At 44.8% G+C, this 12,153-nt stretch overlaps 1 protein-coding gene across 19 annotated transcripts in view; it reads left to right on the forward strand.

Annotated features, from left to right (window-relative positions):
* The window catches only part of MICAL3 (microtubule associated monooxygenase, calponin and LIM domain containing 3), a 178,793-nt gene that overhangs the window by 54,822 nt on the left and 111,818 nt on the right, over positions 1–12,153 (forward strand). Inside the window, exon 2 of one of the 19 annotated variants that reach the window (XM_082765520.1) lies at positions 551–791. The exons of 17 other annotated variants lie outside the window; for them this stretch is intronic. The gene's annotated coding sequence lies outside the window, so the exon portion shown is untranslated. Of the gene's footprint in view, positions 1–550; positions 792–4,816; positions 4,829–12,153 lie in introns of those variants that run through there. One more of the 19 variants, XM_082765525.1, reaches the window with a different exon arrangement.

A 12,153-nucleotide genomic window follows, 5' to 3' on the forward strand; every position in this document is an offset into this window, starting at 1 on the left:
GGAAGTTTCTCTATGCTAAATCCTGTCTGCAGGAGAGTGAGCCATCCTGCCTGGATGCTCCAACCAGATAGCATTTATTTTTTCTAATGTGAAAGAACAGCTGCATCTTGTGCACTTCATGCCGTCATCTCCCCTTGAAGCTTGCTGTGTCTGTGGAGATTATTTTTTATAGCCAGAACGTGTTGGGTTGAACTGAGGTAGGGCTGAAATGATTATGGGCACAGGTACATATGTGATGTCTAGTTATTCAGTGGGAGAAGGGGAAAAAAAATCACCTTAGATAATGGATCGAGCTTGTTTGCAGATGTTTTGCATCCACATCTACCTTGCGGCACGTAGCTGTTGTATGGTAGAGTCAACTTCTTCCACAGGCTCCCCGCACTGCTTTGAATTCATCCTGGGAAAATAGCATTTAATAGCAAGGTTCCTATCTTGGCCATTTTGATTAGGCCTCACTTTGCTATTAATTTACTTACCCGTGCTTATGTTAATGAAATGCGGTATCACTAATGAACAGCTCTGCGCTGAAAGTGAACTGCCTTGTCCCCAGGAGTGAAGCTACGTGGGAGTCTAATGCCTGGATGCTGCCACGCAGAGCCGGGGAACGCTAGGTTAAGCGCAGTGCAGAGGTGTGTGGTTACCACTGGTGTTTTCTCCAGTGTGCCTTGCGAGTTACCCAGGTATTGGATGTTGAGTCACCTTACGTACAAGGACAAGCTGCGTGCTGGCGACCTGCTTTCTCCAAAGGTAGCGAGTGCGGGCAGAGGGGCACTCAGAAGCACTTTGAGCAGGTAGGAACCCAAGCTGCAGCAAGGGTCACCTGTCTTGTCTGGCGGCCACTGCTGTGTTGTGCTTGTCAGGGACATGCTTTCATATTTCTTACAGCTGGGTGCTGTAAACTTGTTGCTGCTCTGTTCTCTTTCTCTAAGATAGCACGTCTCAATCTATGGCTGCTTATAAATGTGCCAGCAACTCTGGACTGGAATAATAAAGGCATATAAACACTGATCTCTCTGGTAAACTTGGGACCCTCCCGATCTGCTTCTTGGCTGTGTTTTTGTCAGGTCTGATGGGTTGGCCAGGAGACTAATGGGAATGAAGTCGCTGTTACATGGCATATATGGAAAAGGGAAAGTCGAGCTCATTTGGGGCCGGGTTGGAGCAGTCCTGAATTAACTACATTGTTAGTGTATGGTAGCTGCTTTTAAAAGCAAATCAAAGACACTGAACAACTTTTTTTCTTTGGAGATGATGGACTCCTGGGCACTGTAGTACATGCTTGGAGCACCAGAACAGTGCTTATCCCTTCAACTCCCTGATGTAATGTGGTGAACTCATTTTACTTGTATAGCTTGTAGTCATCTCACATTCCTTTATTAGCTGCAGGAACACACACAGATGTGGCATAAATTGCCTGTAGTGTTTCTTTGCATAGCATCTTTATGCCTTTGGGGGAAAACAACACTCAAATTTTGTTATCCAAAGTAAACAACGTGCAGAAGTTTTTAGTATGTTGCTTCTGCATCCTGGTGAACTACCAAAAGCACGGGGATTTTTTTTTGTTTGTTTTATTTTTAATTGATTTTTTTTTTTAATCTTTCCTGTCTTTCCCAATAACTACCTTGTTAACAGCACTGTTTTTTTCAGCTCTACACACACGAGCAAAGTCCTGGAAGTCCATGGTGTTCTTCAGCTTCCAAGGCTGTTATTTTTTAAAATAGAGGAAGAAGTGATATTTCATCCATCCTGGCAAGGAAATGGGGTTTCAAATATACTAGGGTCACCTCCCTCCCACTTCTTCCCTCCCCTCCCCACACAACACATGCGTCAGTAAGAGGACGGGCAGTTACAGAAATGGCTACAACATCAGCTTCTTTCACAGAGAAAACTTGTCTTTATGGAGCTAAAGGCCTTGAATGGCGATAATCTTACACAGCATTATGAACCTTTATTAAAGCTCTTTTTTTTTTGGCTATGCATAAATGTCTGTGGTTGTGGTTAAGATCACTTGATTCTGGGTTGGCACGTTAATTTTGCGTATATTGTCACGTCCGTGTATGTGCAGTAAAATGAAAGCACTGGACTGGTCTGTGGTGTGTGTTCCTTTTCAGTCTCAGAAAACTGCATGCTATTAATAAACCGAGCAAGTCTTTTATTGCCTTGGTCCTTTCTCATGGGAGAACACCCTAGAGCTTTGTATCCCTGCTTTCAAACATCGATTGCAGTCTAAAGCCTAACACACATTTTTACTCTCCTGGCAGAAATGGGTCAGGAAGCAGGGAAGAGCTGAGCTGCACCTTTGTTAGTTTGATGAGCCTGCCAGCCCTCCCCTGTCCCTGTAGGAAACAAAACTGTAAATGCTTCCAGCTGCCCCCTTGTCTGTCTCCCGTTAATATTGCACCTCTTCTCTGGGGAGTCTGCTGCAGCCAGCTGTCGTGCTTGTTTCTTTCCCATTTCTGATAGCCCTGCCACTGGGTTTCAGCCACTCCTGTCGCTTTAGTTAGTGCTTGAGGTTAGCCAGTGTCCCGGGTATGGCCTCCTGCTTCCCACAGCAAGCTCATGCAGAAGTGAATCCAGTGCCCTTCTCCTTGCTAACAAACACTCTGTATGGGGCATTGTGTATTCTGCTGAACACATCGTGCTCTCATCGTGTCAGACACAAGTACCTATACGTGAAAGCACTTATCCTTGATGCTGCTCAGCTGGGAAGGTGAGTGGTGCTTGAGCACTGTACCCTCTCAGCATCTCCCTCTGGAGCAGAAAGCAGCAAGTTGTAGTTGAAAGGGGAAGGAACAAGTGTTGGGAGGAGTGGGGGCTGTTCGTGTTCTGTAAGGGTGAGGGGCTGTGGTGATACTCTCTTGGGACTAGCTTGATCTTTATATTGATATTCTGTATAAAGAACTCGAGCACATAGGATAGAAATGAAGTTAAGGAATTGTCAGGAAAGGGGTGTGCTGTGCAGTGCTCATCCTGTTGTGCAATATCCCTGTGGGAACTCACCGAGCCAAATGCTCATTACAGCTATAGCCCTTCATAAGATGGCATGCACCCCTTACAAAAACTCCCTAGAAAACAGCCAAAAAACCAACTCCTCCCACCCCAAACATAACAACCGTGCGGTCCTGCTTGGGAGGCAGGCAGGCAGGTGCACACATGGGGAAGGAAGAGGGAGCGGGCGGGTGCGTAGATTCCAGTAGTGGCTTCTGACCTAATGGGGAACAAATTCTTTACATTACTGAGTCTTTAAATGAGACAAAAGCAAGCTTTCTTAATAGCAGCATGTACTTCTGCTAAACTAATGGTAAATATATAAATACTGCTTAGTTGCTCGCTTGTGTTAGACAGCAGGGAGAGTGGTTTCCAGATGCCAAAAGCCGCAGGTTGCTGTGTCTGGGGAGGAACTTGCAGCTAGCCTTGTGGTAGCAGCACAAGATCACTGGAGGGATTTCTAGGAAAGCGGCCGCTGCCGCAGCGAAGCTCTGCCACCGCTGCTGGCCAGTGCAGGTTTGCAGAGGCGTGCTGTGCTGCAAGTCTGTGCTAGCTGACTGAGCCCGAGGGCAGCGGATGAATGAAGCTGAAGGAAGTATCTCTTAATTTCAGGCTTTTTCTTCTTAAAGCTACCTCGTCGGTCTGATGCTGAAGTCATTACCTGCCCTCAGGTAAGCCAGCAGCAGCCTCTTGGTATTTCTATTGGAGAGAGTCATAGCTGTTACCTTTAGTCCCTCTTGTCCCTTCTTGCTGCATTTAAAAGCAATTTGAACAAAGGCCAGTCTGGCTAGTGCTCAAATACCAGATGGAGGATGATGTTATGAAATGAGGAATTATGGAAATTATTCAGTTTGAGCCCAAGGTCTAGAACTGAATCATCGTGCCAGTGGAGATCCTGGAATGCTTCGTAAGACAAATTCCAGCCCACAAACAGCAGAGTGCAAAAAGAGGTGCATTAGGGCTGTCAAACCATGGTCAAACCACAGTTGTTTCACAGTAGGTAGTTCTCTGTCACCTATAAAGGTGGGCTGCTAAAGGGGCACGTGTCAATATCTTGCACAAGAGGTAATTGTGGGTGCCTTAATGGGGGCTCTCAGGCTTGCATTAAGTGAAAAGAGTGCTCATGCCCTCTCATATCGCTGCGAGATAGCTGGGAAGTTCAGCTCAGGATGTCTGCCTCAGACCCCCAGATATCCTTGCAGAGGAATGGCCTTCGTCCAGAGAAGGATGGAATTAAAAAGACGACAGAAAAGTCCTTGAGGATGAAAGGCAAAGAGAGAAGCTTTTATGTATGCTCACTACTAGGAACAAATTCTGCTGAATGGCATCCTTGCACTTAGATTGGATTAAATCTCTGACTAATTCATACCAAGTCTTTTCATGTCCCCACCAGTGCAGCTGTATTTGAGCAGACTAGTACTGTCTGCCTCTGGAAATGATGACTGCCATCTTATTTCAGAAACTGTGCTTGCCAAGGCCTCGGGGAGAGGAGAGCAAATCACCAAACCGCCTCCACCTCTTCCCTCTGTAACTGATTTCCTAACAGATTTTCATCTGCTCTAGGCATTGAGCTTGGCACTGTCTTTGCTGAGGGAGGCATCTCTCGTGTGTTCGGATGCTTGGGGGGAATCGCTCTGGCCAGTTGAAACGGGTTCAGCATTTACGGAGAGTCAGATGTCCAGCCAAGTGGGGAACATGCTGCCTGCTTGCTATTTTTAAGCTATGTAACAGTATGTGCAAATGATACTTATGTCCAGGGTAAAAAGTTTGACGTTACGGGTTTTGGTTTTTGCTGTACTTGGAACTCCACCTATAACGGGGATTACCTTGAAAAGTTTTGGTATGTCTTATTGCATGAGAAAATAATAGTTTAGTCAAAATGTCAAACTGTTTTTTGCATACAGTGTATTTCTGTCTCCTGGTAAAAGCTTTCCTGTTAGCTATGAGGTAAATGAATGATGGGAAGCATTAGACACAGGATTGTGCAATAGAGAGTTTTCATTAAGCTGCTAGATTGGAGCAGTTGTTGACAGGCTTGTAGTGAAGTTTATTAGTTGATATGGGTTGGGATTTGTTTGATTTCATTAATATTAATGTTTATTGTTCTCGTTAAAGATCATGGTGTTTACCAGAGTGCAAAGGGTTGGGCGTTCTTGCCTTTAGAAGGGGAAAGGTTTACATGGCTAGGGTAATCAAGGATTAATACTAAACGAAGTTTAAGATACTGTCCAATCAAGAGCTCCAAGGTGCACGTACAGTAAGAAAATGCTTTGAGAAAAGGGTAGGATTGAATTATTTTTTTTCTTGTCTATGGGAATTCAGCCTGGGACAGATTATAGAAAATGTTTGGGGTACCTGTAGAAGAGAGCTGAGTGGAAAGATCTAATTTCTGAAATAAAAGTGATGGGATTATTGCGTATGAGCATGGTTTTCTTCCTGTGGGCTAATGAATCGGGCTCTAGCATTGTCTGCTGAACGTGTTCAGTATGTTCCCTGTTATCCAGAAGCCCCATGCCCTCAGAGTCTGGACAAGTAAGTCCCATCATGAGAACAGGCGTAGCTCCGTGTTGCATCAACTGGGCATTCCCAAGGACATTCAGAACTTACTGGGAACCAGTCTCTTCCCAGTTCCCTTCCAGTCCTGCTTTGTGGCTCGTTCAGGCTACTCAGTCAGTACTGCTGTTGCCGAGGTGTGTGACTCTCTGCTTTTGCAAACCGAAATGGAATTGCCTGTTAGTATATTATGGTCTAATCTGGTGTCTAAAGTGCAAGGACAAAGCAAGCCTGTGGAGCGTCAAGAAAACAGCCTGTGCTGCACCTACCCTAGGTTGAGTCCCTTGCCACTGCTGTTTCTGTTCGTAGATATGTGGACAAACTACACAGCATGTATTTTCATGCACAAATTTTAAGGAGAAAGGAAAGGTAGGTGTGTAGTGATCTGGGCTACATGAGCAGGGGACGTGGATCAGTGGTTATAAACATGCCATGGGATTTGCTTTGGCCACAGTGAAATTTAGGGAGTCAGCCTGGCTGATGGAGTTTGGGTTTGTCGGGGGCAGTGGCGGATCAGGGCACGTGATAGTTGGATGTATGGACAAGAAGTGACAAGTGAAAGCAAGTGACAAGTAGCGAGTGCGGTGCTGGTCCTGTTCTGCCTTGAGCCCTTGAGATGTTGCTCTTGGTTGGACCTTTGTGGTCAAGGGAAAGGAGGCAGTGGTTCTGGAGGGCTGGGGTTAAGGTCCAGTTCCTTAGGCATTTTTTGAGCTCTGTGTATATTTTACCTCACAATTATAAAGGCTAGGGTTGCACCCACGGGTTATAGCATGGTCCCAACCCTTCCTGGATTTTTCCTAGAATAAGCTTTGGGGTTTGTTTTGTTTTTAAAGTTCAACAGCCTCTAGATGAAGTGGTTTGTGGGTTGGAGTAATCTTTATGGCTCTTTTATTCAAATGTCTGTTTACTTAGGTTTCTTGGCTCCCAAAATGGTCTTGCAAGGTCTACATTAGGAAAAAAAATCTAAATGTTTTAAGTCATTCTGCTTTTCATATTCAGCATTCCTCCACAGAAACAGGAGATAGATCCATTAAATAATCCATCTGAAATGCTCTGTACATGTACTCAATCTGTGGTGCCTTAGCTAGTTGTTGAGTGTGCGTGTACGATGGATTTATGAATCTTTTAATGCTGTTTCCTAATTCCTTTCTCCTCCACCACTTCCTTTGAGAAACTGCCTGCCTCTTTTCCACACCCATAATAGCTGAAAGTTGGAAGCAGCACAAATAAAACTTGCTTTTCCGTGTACATTTTTAATGTCTGTAACTGGAGTATTTGTTCTTTGGTTTGTGAGAGTCTGGTATGTACCAAACCACTGGGGAGCGAGCCTTGGAGTTAAAAATCCAGGCATCCACCTGCCTTGATTAGAATAAATGCTGACACAAATGAATTTTTTAGTTTCTTTCTGAGCTGCTATGGTGTCTCTCAGTGACCTAAACAAAGGAGGCTTTGGTAAGTTTGGACCACGAGGTTCTTTGCAATTAATAATCTTTACTGGCCTGTATGAGGCAGAATTAGAAGATAAAAGGAAGAACTGAAGCACATAGGTGGAGACAAGTGTGTATAATAGGAGGCGTAAGCTTTCTGTAGTTCAAACATGCGCTATATCTCTATCTATATATAATCTATATAATCTCCAGGCTCTATCTGTACTGTGTTGTGGGGTAGCTTGTGTTGATCAAAGTGCTGGTAGAACCTGAAAACCTCCGAGGACTTGGATCACTGGGCTGCAGAAGAGGTCATTACGGTGTGTTTTGTAGCCTCCAGTCTTCTTTCTGCTCAAACTTTCTAATTGGGTCAGAACAATGCTCCTGTTCTCTCATGTTCAGCAAAGCTTTTCTGAAAACCTCTTTTCCTACTGTCGTACAATGTTGGCTCAGAAAGATGAAAATCTGTACCCTGTACGATGTCAAAAGCTTTTATGTCTGGCTGTGCTAAGCTGACTGATTTGCTTTTTCCCCATGTGGAGTCTTAGAAGTAAAGTTTTGTGAAAGTGTCATTCTAGTCATTTCTTAGAGGCCTTTTTTGTGTAGGAGCTTTTCCTCAGATGGCATTTGAAGAACTCCAGGGAGGAAGTCCAGCTTGCAAAACTAGGTAGGAACTAACTTCAGGATGGGTTTTCTTGTTGAAAGGTAACATCAAGAATGGCTTCAAAGTACTTCAAATGAGGGAATGACGTTCAATCTCCTTGTGAAGCAGTGGAGTAGGAAGCCTCCAGGTGGTTCAGCCCTGTAGTGAAGTCACGTTCACCTAGTGCAAAGCCATGGCACGCAGCACAGAAGCTGGGTTTGTGTTGCTCATCAGAAAATACCGGCAGTCTGCCTGCCTGCGGGGTGGGGAATGGTCTTCATGGGAATGGTTTTAGGGCTCCCTATATTGAAACACAAGGATTTGTGATTTGAGGGTTTGTCCCAACAATTTGTGGGAGATCCATGGATTTTACCACACAGGGAATGAGTGAAGCCTTCACTGTCATGTGGCTTTGGCTTTGGGAGGCTAGGAAATTACAATTTGCTCTCATGGGCTTAGCGAAGTGTTGGTGCCTAAGGCTTCTGAGGCAGTTGTTCACAAGGGAAGGGTGGCAAGCTGTGAGATAGGGGTGAGTCTCTTGGCAAGAGTAGCATCCTCTGGTATTTACTGTGATAAAATCTGGGAGGAGGTGGAGGCAAAAGCTGGCACCGTGTTGTAGTGGGTGCACCAAGAATGAGTCTTCGTGAAGGAAGATGAACTCGTGTCCTGGAAGCACGTGGTGCCCTTTCTCCCAGAGCAGGAGGCTCGTCACAGAGCACCTCGTTGCCGTACGGTCTGTGCAACAGCGATGATGATGGGTAGCGGCCTGCCTTCAGTGCTCTCTCACATTAGTGTTTAAGATGGTCTGTGCCAGGAAGGATTTCAGGAGGTTTTGTAGCCTCATGGATTTCACCGTGCAGGTAATGAACGGGGCCTTTGCTGTCAGATACCGTGAGGTTTTGGGGGGCTTGTAAAGGGAAGCGTTGCGTGATGTGTGCTAATGGGCATGCTCCAAAAAGTTTGTCGTGACAGTTTTGATTCCAGTGAGAAGTGCTACTGTTTGCTGAGAAAGGCGTGTTTTCTGCTTCGAGAAATGTGTGGGTTTTTTTGCTGTGCATGTAGGGTTACTGTGCAGTTCTTCACAGTGTGGTGACAGCTCCAAGATGTGTCCCCAGCTTCTCAGTCACAGTTGACTAGTACCTTCTAGGTGAGAAGGGATCACTGCATCGGTTACTGCTGCCCCCAGATTGAAGATTTGTGCTCTGAGGGATCTCTCTGGTACGTGGCTGTGTCACAGGTGTATTCAGGGAGTTAAGGTAGTCTGTCCTGAAGCTGGTCTTACAATTGGACAGCCATCCGGAAGGCTTACTGTTCCCTTACCCATCCTATAAGGGGACAGTTACCTCTTCCTCTTCCGTGGTGTCATTTCTTTGTCTTGGCTCTTTCATTTTGTTTGGAGACTTTGGTTAAGCACCCTATCTGATTCAAAGAAACTGGCTAAAATGGTCAACGGCATATAGGACTTCCACTACCTAAGCTAAGCAGCTTTCCCCCAAAGACCAGAAGGAAAATGCTAGGTAGAACTTTTGGGGACATTGGTTCTTATCAAATTGAGGAGAGAAGACAGCTGATCTGTTTCTTGGCCTCCTTTTTTTTTTTTTTTTTTTTTTAACGTTGGTGTTCATTCAGTATGAGGACTGTGATTTGATCAAAGAGAAGTGTATGACAGAGCAACAGAATATGTTTGCTGAATTCATGTAAATAAAAGGTTTCGTTTTGTAGGTCTAATGTTGTCGGTAAACATCTTATGGCACTGAAGAAAGGGTTAGTAAAGAACGATCTACATATTTTTATTCAGTACCTTCATATAAAATTGGGAACCAAATATCTGTAGCTGCCACTGTATTTGTTTCCATGTTCTTGGATGTCATTGTATTTCTTTTCAAATCATTACTGGACTGTTTTCTCCATGTGACAATTCTGTGTGACCTGTTTGTACATATGCCTTGATCATCTTACTACGAATGGGTTCTTGTATTTGCAACAAGTTCGTATCTGATTTCTCTTTCTCCTACTCTTGCTCTGGCTTGATGGGATGAGGAAGGAAACAGATGGAGACCCAACTGATCCACCCCATTGTGGTGGGCAGAAGCCTACCAAATCAGGCTTGATAAGTGTATTAAACACAAACATTTATTGCCCAGTGTATTTTCTTGAATGTCAAATTTTATGAATGAGAGCAAATCAAAATACCATCTTAAAACTGTACTGACTTTCCTTTTTTCCATGTGGCATAAAAGGGGAAGCCACAAACAATGGCAGCCCCGCCCTTTTGTCCTCCTGCTTTCTCATTTCTTGTCTGCATAATATGGAGCTAAAATAATTATAATTGCTTTTTTTTTTTTTTTTTTTTTTTTTTTTTTTTAGCTTTTCTTGTCAAAAGTGTCCTCTTTTTGCCATCTGTTCCACAGCCTTGCAGCCACCCTAAACCTGCACTTTTTGATATCTGTGATGACTTAGAATGTGATGAACATATTGTAGCAAAGGCCATTTCTTTAGCTTTAGCTAAAAGTAAAAATAAATCCTGGAAATGGAAACAGAGCTTTTTCATTTGTTGGAATAAGGACTTTCTTTAGTGTGGTTTCCTATAGAAGGGAAGCTTATGGGATTGAGTTGTTCGTCCATCTGCTTTTCAGTTCATCCTTAATAACTTTGGAACGATTTCATCCAGAGTTGACAGGGAATAAAAGTCTTGAAGGTAATTGATTTCCTACAAGAAAACTGGTGGCTGGGTGGAGGAGTGGGACAAAAATAGGTGTCCCCACTGCCTGCAGCATAAGCTTAACAATATAATCTGTTCTTAGGCTTTTGCTAGCCAAGTTGCAAGTGCGTGCTGGCTGCGGTGCTACAGTAAGCTCAGAGTTTCCAGAGCGTGTTACTGAGCCTTGCTTAGGCAGAAGGTGAGGGGCCGTGAAGGGGAGGCAAGGACATGGAAAGTGGCTGGGCGATGGGAAATATTATGGAAAGGATGAGATCAATGGGCACTGGGGCTGTTGGAGCCACTGGTAGTTTTCTGGGTGAAGGACCAACTTGCCTTTTCATACAGTACCACGCTTTGTTGATCACTGCCTCCTCAGAGCTTTGTGTCGAGTGTGCATCCTCAGCATTTGCCCAGCTGTGAAACAACCAGAATATAAGAAAGTACTTGCATGGTGCTTGGAGAAACTCAGCACTCAGAGTTGGGTCTGGGCAGTTACTTTGGCAAACGTTTCATCCGCTTGAAATGCTGTTTTGAGCTGGACAAAGCAATCTGTGAATTTAGATGGAATTAAGTCAGTAGTTACAGCTGGAAAAAATGGAGGAGAATGCTGGAAAATACATTCCCATGCTGAAATATTTTACTTTTTCAGGACTAAGTCATTAGATAAATGAGCACTTTTAACAAAATCTGGATTGAAAGCATGGGGAGGTGATTTCTACAATGGCGCCGTATTTGTCTGGAGTATAGGAGCCCTGGGTTTGCAGGAATTTGCCTGTATACACCCAAAATCACCACGTGTATCACTTGCAACTGTTTCTGCCATCTGACAAAAGGAGGGGGTGAGCTTTGCAGGCACTGGACTGGACTTTCACATGCGTTTGGTAAAATATGCATATTCATGCATCTGTGGTGACTGTGGGAAGGGGAAGGAAGCAGCACCTGGAACTATTCATTGTCTGATTCTGCTTTTCGTTGGGTTCCTTTGTCCTGGGCAAGAGCTGGAGATCCTGAGTGTACTTGCAGTCATGAGTCAGTGACAACCTCTTGCTATTATTGTAAATAGCAACATGAACACTGCTCTTGCATGCGTTTTTTCACGGGCTTTGTCTTTCTCTCCCAATGCTTCAGCCAAGGAATTCACAGAGCTTCTGAGTCAGCAATCAGCTGCCTCGAGACAAAACATGCAGGATACTGCAGGCTTGCAGAAGAGCCAGCATGGCATACAAATCCCTTGGAAACCTGGCAAATAATTCCTGCCTGCCCTTGCTTTGCCTCCTGTAATTTCCATGCTCTCTAACGTGTTGCTCATAGGTTCCAAGGATTTGGGTGTTTACGTCAGGAATGCGGCGTTTTGCAGAGTGACTAATTGCAGTGACTGAAGCCTCCGTGCTTCACCTGTGGGCATAACTGACTTCACAGCCGGCGTGAAATGGGATGCAGGCAGAACAGGGAAATTAAGGTGCCGCTCTGGTTGCGCCGCGCAAAATGACCTGCTTTGGCAGGTTTGTCTCCTGGCTGGGCGAGCCTTGGGCACAGAGCGCTCGGGGTGGATTGTAACTTGGAGGCCTCGCTGTGCAGCCAGGATCAGCTTCATTCTGCTGAAATACAGCAGGAGCAAGAGCAAGAAGTGAAACCAAAGCTGTCGTCACACCTGGAGGTCTCAGTAATGGACTGTGGCCCAACAGGCTGAAATTGCCACTCCGCCGAATTTAGGTCGTGTAACTCCTGTTGCTTATTCTTGGGAAGCATTGCATCAGGCATCTGAAGCGCTGGTGGAAAGTGAGTGTTTGGGTGGCAGAGTGCAAGAGATGGGAAATACAACACAAAATAGTAGTCAATGT

Source organism: Aythya marila, assembly GCF_965140915.1.
Source record: "Aythya marila genome assembly, chromosome: 1".
Classification (NCBI taxonomy): Eukaryota; Metazoa; Chordata; class Aves; order Anseriformes; family Anatidae; genus Aythya; species Aythya marila.